We start from the raw sequence: 9,039 nt of genomic DNA, 5'->3' as shown, positions 1-9,039 counted from the left end.
ATGAACAAAGCTAGTGAGGTGATAGAATTCCAGTTGAACTATTTCAAATCCCAAAAGATGATGCTGTGAAAGTGCTGCACTCAATATGCCAGCAAATGTGGAAACTCAGCAGTAGCCACAGGACTGGACAGGTCAGTTTTCATTCCAATCCCAAAGAAAGGCAATGCCAAAGAATGTCCAAACTACCACACAATTACACTGATCTCACATGCTAGCAAAGCAATGCTCAAAGTTCTCCAAGCCAGGCTTCCACAGTACTTGAACCAAGAACTTCCAGCTGTTCAAGCTGGATTTAGAAAAGGCAGAGGAACCAGACATCAAATTGCCAACATATGCTGAATCATTGAAAAAGCAAGAGAGTTCCAGAAAAACATCTACTTCTGCTTTATTGACTATGTCAAAGCTTTGACTGTGTGGATCACAACAAACTGTGGAAAATTCTTCAAGAGATGACAATACCAGACCACCTGACCTTCCTCCTGAGAAATCTGTATGCAGGCCAAGAGGAAACAGTTAGAACCAGACATGGAACAACAGACTGTTTCCAATTTGGGAAAGGAGTACATCAAGATGTATATTGTCACCCTGCTTATTTGACTTATATGCAGAGTATATCATGGAAAATGCCAGGCTGGATGAAGCATAAGCTGGAATCAAGATTTCTGAGAGAAATATCAATAACCACAGATATGCAGATGACACCACCCTTATGGCAGAAAGTGAAGAGGAACAAAAGAGCCTCCTGATGAAAGTCAAAGAGGAGAGTGAAAAAGTTGGCTTAAAACTCAACATTCAAAAAATAGATCATGGCATCCGGTCCCATCACTTCATGACAAACAGATGGGGAAATGATAGAAATAGTGACAGACCTTCTCTTTTTGGGCTCCAAAATCACTGCAGGTGGTGACTATAGCCATAAAATTAAAAGACTCTTGCTCCTTGGAAGAAAAGCTATGACCAACTTAGACAGCATATTAAAAAACAGGACATTATTTTGCCAACAAAGGTCCATCTCGTCAAAGCTATGTTTTTTTCCATTAGTCATATATGGATGTGAGAATTGGACTATAAAGAAAGCTGAGTGCTAAAGAATTGATGCTTTCGAACTGTGGTGTTGGAGAAGACTCTTGAGAGTCCTTTGGGCTGCAAGGAGATTAAACCAGTCAATCCTAGAGAAAATAAGTCCTGAATATTCATTGGAAGGACTGATGCTGAAGCTGAAACTCCAATACTTTGGCCACCTGATGCAAAGAACCAACTCATTACAAAAGGCCCTTATGCTGAGAAAGATTGAAGGCAAGAGGAGAAGGGGACGACAGAGAATGAGATGGTTGGATGGCATCACCAACTTGATGGACGTAAGTCTGAGCAAGCTTCGGGAGTTGGTGACAGACAGAGAAGCCTGGCATGCTCCAGTCCACGGGGTCACAAAGAGTCAGACACGACTGAGTGACTGAACTGAACGGAACTGAAAATACTGCTAAGACCAGTATCAAAGAGTGTACTGCCTACGTTTTATTCTATAAGCTTTATGGTGTCAGGTTTTGCATTTAAGTCATTAATCCGTTTTAGTTTGTTTTTGTATATGGTGTAATAAAATGGTCCCATTTCATTCTTTTGCATGTAGCTGTTCAGTTTTCCCAGCACCATTTATTGACGAGGCTATCTTTGCCACTGTATATTCTTGCCTTTTTTTGTCATAGATTAATTGTCATATAAGCATATGTTTATTTCTGGGCTCTCTACTCTGTTCCATTGATCCCTGATTCATTTTTAGGCCAATGCCATACTCTTTTGATTAGTTTTTTAGTATAGTTTAAAACTAAGGAGCATGATATCTCAAGATTTTTCTCCTTTTAAAGAAAGCAAATGTCTTTAAATGCTGTTTTGTAAAGTCAAATATTTGTCCAAAGATTATGTTCATGCAAAGCCACAAAAAAATACATACATCTAGATAAACACAAACTTCAAAGTTTCAGCTCCACAGACAATTTCTATTAGAAAATGGGGAAATGTAAGAGACCAGTATAGTTTCTCCATCAGTGTCTTAACATTTTGAGAAGAAATTTTAATTCATTTTTCATTTCAACTCTCCTCAAACCCTTCAAATTCTAAACTGAGTGGACTTTGTCACTTGTAGGTAAACAAGCACGGTTACATGCTGGTGGTGGCTATATCATTGAGCAAGAAATCCTTCCCAAATCTATACCAGCTTCCCTTTCTTACGGCGTTAAATCTCCTATCTATGACTCCCCCTACAGACCTCAGGTTTCTCTGGAGAGTCGAAGTTCCCACAACACCCCTCCAGCCCAGTGTGCAAATTTGATAAATAATTGGGATGGCAATAGCCAACTGATCTAAGTCCCTTGGACATGAAGACACTAATTAAAATTTTTAAAAGTAAAATGCTAAATCTTAGGTCACCATAATTATCTCCTTCTTTCCTCTCTGGCTCTTGCTTTTACATAATTGCAAAGTGTGTTATTAAGCAAATGAAAGCATTTTAAAGTTCAGATTGTTTAGTGTTTATGAGACTGACTTCATCTGAAAAAAATGTGGAATCAGTCAGTCCCTTTGACTTTTACTGAACTTTCTTCTTTTCTCTTTTCCTCTATCTATCTCTTTAAATACTTAAAACAAGAAATTAAGTGCCATTCCTCAGAATCATTTTGAGGTCAAACACAATCCCTATCAAAAATGATCACAAAAATTTGAGAGGAAACTGCTATTTTCTATACTTTAAAATGTGCTTATATGCTCCCTGTGTTTAAAACATGCTTAACAGTTTTTGATTAAAAGGTTTTGTCTCTTTTTAGCCCTTTTAATGCTTTTTATTTTAAATTAACTTATTTTTAAATGAAACAAAGATGAATATTTTTAATGATAAAAAATACAATCACAAATAAAACAGACATCATAAACCATTAGACACCAAAAAAAGAAACAAAGATTCATAAAGCAAAAATCAGAAGAAATATAAGGGAAAAGAAAAAATATATAATCACAGTGAGAGCTATGTTAACATTTCTCTGAGGATATTTTTTATCAAGTGCAGAAAAAATAAGAATAGGAGCATCTTGAATGATGTCATTAATAATTTAAATATAATATATTTATATTAATTTAATCTTATATCCTATACAAATATATTTAAAATTTCATATCTCACACTTTGTTATTAGATTTCCATAGGACATTTAGAAAAAGTGATAAACATTAGTTTTTTTAGAAAAAAGGTTAACATTACTAAATTTCAAAAACTTGTGATCACTTTTTAAAATCCAGATGCATATTAGAATTACCTTGGAATTTTTTGAAAAATACAAGGATCTTTCACTTTTATCCAGTGTGTTTTACTTTTCCTATTTCATATTCAGTGCTTCCATTTCCTTTAGTTTATGCTTTCCAACTTCTCCATCACTTTTCTTTATGTTCTTTCTCAAACCTTTATCAAGTATAGTAGAAAAGCTTTTGCATACATACATATATATATAAATAATATGTACAATATATATTTTAGAAAACTTATGAATTTTTGCCTACTAAAAATTTTTATGACATTTTGAGTTCACTTGTTTGACTTAGTATAAATAGAATGCTAGATTTCTAATTTAATAAAATAGATATGCAACAAGCAACAAAGGTTTATTTTATAGCACAGGGAACTATAGTCAATATCTTGTAATAATCTATAATGGAAAATAATTTCAAAAATAATATACGTGTATATGCATAACTGAATCACACACACAAAAGAATTCTACCTCCTTTTAATGTTTTTAATGTTACAGTATGTGGTACCAGAAATATGGAAGTTTCCATGACAATAATCTTTTTTAAATTTTTATTTATTTATTATTTTGTCCTGGGTCTTAGCCACAAACTCTTAGCTGAGGCATGTGGGGGATCTAGTTCCCCAACCAGGGATCTAACCTAAGCCCCCTGCATTGGGAATGTGGATTCTTAACCACTGGACCACCAGAAAGTTCCACCACCACAAGTATCTTCTATGCAACATACTGAGTGTGGTCCTCAACGTTTTGGTCTAAAAACCTGAGAATTAGCAACATCCCAGTGTGTACTCAGAATGCCAACTTATTCACCAACAGTATTCAATCATCAATTAGTACTTTTCTCTCTTTAGGGAAAACACCTGGAATGTCTGGTTATAATCAGAAGTTGCTCAGTAAATAATGAACTTAAAGAATGAACTGAAGATTATTCAGCAATCTTATATATCAATACATCAACCACAAGATCCTAGGTGCTTATGTCCCAAAGCTGGGGAAGCTCCACCCAATTCCACTTATAACTGCTAACCTCTGATTCTGTTGTGTAATCTTCTATATTCTTAGCTGTTACCCCCTCCTGTTCACCCAGTTCTTCTCAAAATAACAAAAGACTAGAATTTTGCTTATAAAATGACCATTGTGTCCTAAGCTCCCTGTGATTACTCCCAGAGCATCTCCACTAAACTTCAGGAAATTATGTTAAAAATCAGTGAAAATAGCTTTGTGCTAAAGGCCTGTTCATTCATTCATTCAAAAAGTATTTATCAGCAAGCATTTAATGAACACTTACTTGTTACTAGGCACCAAACACTAGTGCTGAGCTAGATGCTGTGGGAGTTACCAAAGAAACAGGAGATATAATGGCTACCCAAAAATGAAGATCAAGAAAACTCTTAACCATATACAAACAGAATTCACAGACAGGAGGGAACACTGTGGGCCACTCATGGCTAGAGAGCTTCCCTGTAAAGGGTGGGATTTGAGCAAGACCTTGAATGATGCAGAGATTTCAGAAGAGGGAGAAATAAGCATCACAAGAAAATCTATGTAGAAGAATACGAATACGCTCAAAATAACTTTAGTCAAATACAGTCAAGAAATGATCCGATCATGTTGGTAGAGCAAAAATTCTACACTTGCAACAAAAGATTTAACCACTCCCATTAATCACTTGTCGGCCATCCTTCATTACCTATGTATTGTGTTTATGAGCCAGTTTATAACTTAGGATAAACACATGTTTTAAACTTCCACACAATTAGTGAAAAGGAATTAACATTCCTGAGAACATATTTTAAAAAAGCAAAACAAAACACAGCCCACCTCACCCAGTGACTAGATAATAGTGACATGGAATGCTGAGGTATAGTATCGGGGCATTTTTTTCTCTTTTTTGAACTTTGTGAATCTATTACTACAACTTTAGATCAAGTTGGTTCCTCTGAAAAGTGCGGCTTGTTTATAGACTCCATTCTACCAATTGGAAAGCCTTTAATTATTTGAAAAAAGCAAATGTTTTCTTGTGCATTGGAAGTTTAACTCAAATAAACAGCTGCTGAGTCTTTGTAAAGTATTGGCTTCACAGTTTTTAAGTGCTGGTACAAATCTAAGAGAATACAAACATTTCAGCAGGATAAAAGGCCAATAATTATCTCCTGTGGTCACAAGGGGGCCTCGGGCCACCTATGAGGCCAAGGACACATGGAAATGTAGGAAGATCTCACTGTCATGGATGTAGGTCTGGACAGGGTTTTCCAATCTCAGAACAACTGGTCACCTGAGACTAGAAGCAAAACCATCATGTTTTACTACTTTTAAAAACACTTAGGTAGAAGGCAGTCAAAAGGTACAAACTTTCAGCTATAAGATGAGTAAATACTAGAGATATAATGTATAGCATAATAAAGATAACACTGCTGTATGATCGTTGTTTAGAGAAAGTAAATTCTAAGAGTTTTCATCACAAAGAAAATATTTTTTTTCTATTTCTTTTATTTTGTATGTATATGATACATATACCTTTACCTGATATATTGCGGTGATCATTTCATGATGTATATAAGTTAAATCATTATGGTTGTACACTTCAAACTTACACAATGCTGTATGTCAATTATATCTCAATAAAACTGGAAGAGAAATAAAGGGAGAGGGAAAGAAAAGAAAGAAAGACAAAGAGAAGAAAGAAGGAAAGAAAGAAAGCATTCACAGGTAGGGCCTTTTCTGTAATACGGCCATATTCTTCCCTTCTCTCTCACTCAAGCTCACAAAGGAAATAATCCTTTATAGAAAATGGTCAGTTATTAGTAGTTCAGTTATGAGTAATGAAAAGTGATCCAAATATCTTCTCAGCTCACTCACTAGAAGGCCAAGTGAAGCTGTTCCTCAAGATGACCATCAGTCCTTAAATATATACAGATAAAAAAAAGATGTCACTCTCAGAGAGCATCTGAGAGGTCTTCATGGTTGAGTCTCAGGACAATCCCACTGGAGATTAATTGTTGACCTGTGTCGACTCTATTTTGCTGATGGGAAAGTCAAAATGCACAAGATCCTATAGGCCCCCTTCTTCTAGCCTGTGAGTGATGAGAACTGAATGCATATCTTCTGGTTTCTCATCAGAGATCCTTTTTTCAGCCAACAGATCCCATTCAATTATAGGGATGCTCAGCACTTACACTTGATGACTCTGATTTCACCCTAACACTGAAGTAACCACATACAGTAATGACATGTGAGTGTAAAACCACATCTCCAGAACAAAGCATATTGCAAAAAACTAATTGTAATCCTGTGGAGTGAGTAAGCCTTTAAGAATAATTCTCAAACATCATTATATGTATTAAAACAAAGTTTGGATTAGACCTACCCATTTTAACAAGTGGTTCCATGCCTGTTTTTCCTAAATAAGTCTACACCAGTGTTTGCTTTGTTTTGGAAGCTATCAAAAAAATTAAACTCATTGGCAAAAATGAATTTAAAAGGTGGGGTCTGATCAAAAGGTGAGAATGACTCTAAGGGACCCCTGCTGCTCCCCTCACCTCTTATGTGCTCTCCTCCTCCTATCTTCCAGTGCCGTTGCTGGAGTCCAGATCTCTCATGGGCCTCTAATTAGACAACCATGAATTTTAGACCAGTTCTTTGAGTTACACACATGAAAACACTAACAGCCACAGAGTGATCAACAGACTCAAGTCAATTACAAAGCACAGAAGACAATCTGACTCCTAATTCAGTGGCTTACAGCCTTGTCCCATGTCGCCTTCAATTAGGTTAAGAGATTACTGCTATTCAATTATGATATATGCCTCCCAGCTTCCCCTGTCCCCTTCTTCTTCTTCTTCTTGTTTAGTCACTAAATCGTGTCCAACTCATAGCAACCCCATGGACTGCAGCCCACAGGCTCCCTGTCCTTCACCATCTCCCAGAGCTTACTCAAACTCATGTCCATCGAGTCAGTGATGCCATCCAACCATCTGGTCCTCTGTTATGCCCTGTCATCCTCTTCTCCTCCTGCCCTCAATCCTTCCCAGCATTAGGGTGTTTTCTAATGTGTCAGTTCTTCACATCAGGTGGCCAAACTATTGGACCTTCAGGTTCAGCATCAGTCCTTCCAATGAATATTCAGGGTTAATATCCTTTAGGATTGACTGATTTGATCTCCTTGCCATCCAAGGGACTCTCAAGAGTCTTCTCCAACACCACAGTTCAAAAGCATCAATTTTTCGGTGCTCAGCTTTCTTTATGGTCCAACTCTCACATCCATACATGACTACTGGAAAAACCATAGCTTTGGCTAGACGGACCTTTGTTGGCAAAGTAATGTCTCTGCCTTTTAATATGCTGTCTAGGTTTGTCACAGCTCTTCTTCCAAGGAGCAAGCATATTTTAATTTCATGGCTGCAGTCACCATCTTCAGTAATACTGGAGCCCAAGGAAATAAAGTCTGTCACTGTTTCCATTGTTTCCCCATCTATTTGCCACAAAGTGATGTAACTGGATACCATGATCCTTGTTTTTTGAATGCTGATTATTAAGCCAGCTTTTTTCACTATCCTTTTTCACTTTCATCAACAGGTTCTTTTTTTTTTTTTTTTTTTTTTTTCCATTTATTTTTATTAGTTGGAGGCTAATTACTTTACAATGTTGCAGTGGTTTTTGTCATACATTGAAATCAATTAGCCATGGATTTACATGTATTCCCCATCCCGGTCCCCTCTCCCACCTCCCTCTCCACCCGATCCCTCTGGGTCTTCCCAACAGGTTCTTTAGTTCCTCTTCGCTTTCTCCCATAAGGGTTGTGTCATTTGCATATCTGAGGTTATTGATATTTCTCCTGAAATCTTGATTCCAGCTTGTGCTTCCTCCAGCCAAGCATTTCTCATGATGTACTCTGCATATAAGTTAAATAAGCAGGGTGACAATATACAGCCTTGATGTACTCCTTTTCCTATTTGGAACCAGTCTGTTGTTCCATGTCCACTTCTAACTGTTGCTTCCTGACCTGCATACAGGTTTCTCAAGAGGCAGGTCAGGGGGTCTGGTATTCCCATCTCTTTCAGAATTTTCCACAGTTTATTGTGATCCACACAGTCAAAGGCTTTGGCATAGTCAATAAAGCAGAAATAGATGCTTTTCTGGAACTCTCTTGCTCTTATGATGATCCAGCAGGTGTTGGCAATTTGATCTCTGGTTCCTCTGCCTTTTCTAAAACCAGCTTGAACATCTGGAGCTTCAAGGTTCACGTATTGCTGAAGCCTGGCTTGGGGAATTTTTAACATTACTTTGCTAGCATGTGGGATGAATGCAATTGTGTGGTAGTCTGAGCATTCTTTGGCATTGCCTTTCTTAGGGATTGGAATGAAAACTGACCTTTCCAGTCCTGTGGCCCCTGCTGAGTTTTCCAAATTTGCTGGTATACTGAGTCCAGCACTTTTACAGCATCATCTTTTAGGATCTGAAATAGCTCAACTGGAATTCTATCACTTCCACTAGCTTTGTTCATAGTGATGCTTCCTAAGGCCCACTTGACTTCACATTCCCGGATGTCTGGTTCTAGGTGAGTTATCACATCATCACAATTATCTGAGTCATTAAGATCTTTTTTGTATAGTTCTTCTGTGTATTCTTGCCACCTCTTTTTATTATCTTCTGCTTCTGTTAGGTCCATACCATTTCTGTCCTTTATTGTGCCCATCTTTGCATGAAATGTTCCTTGGTATCTCTAATTTTCTCGAAGAGATCTCTA

Source organism: Odocoileus virginianus, chromosome 12 (assembly GCF_023699985.2).
Source record: "Odocoileus virginianus isolate 20LAN1187 ecotype Illinois chromosome 12, Ovbor_1.2, whole genome shotgun sequence".
Lineage (NCBI taxonomy): Eukaryota > Metazoa > Chordata > Mammalia > Artiodactyla > Cervidae > Odocoileus > Odocoileus virginianus.
Note: the sequence above shows the minus strand (reverse complement) of the source record.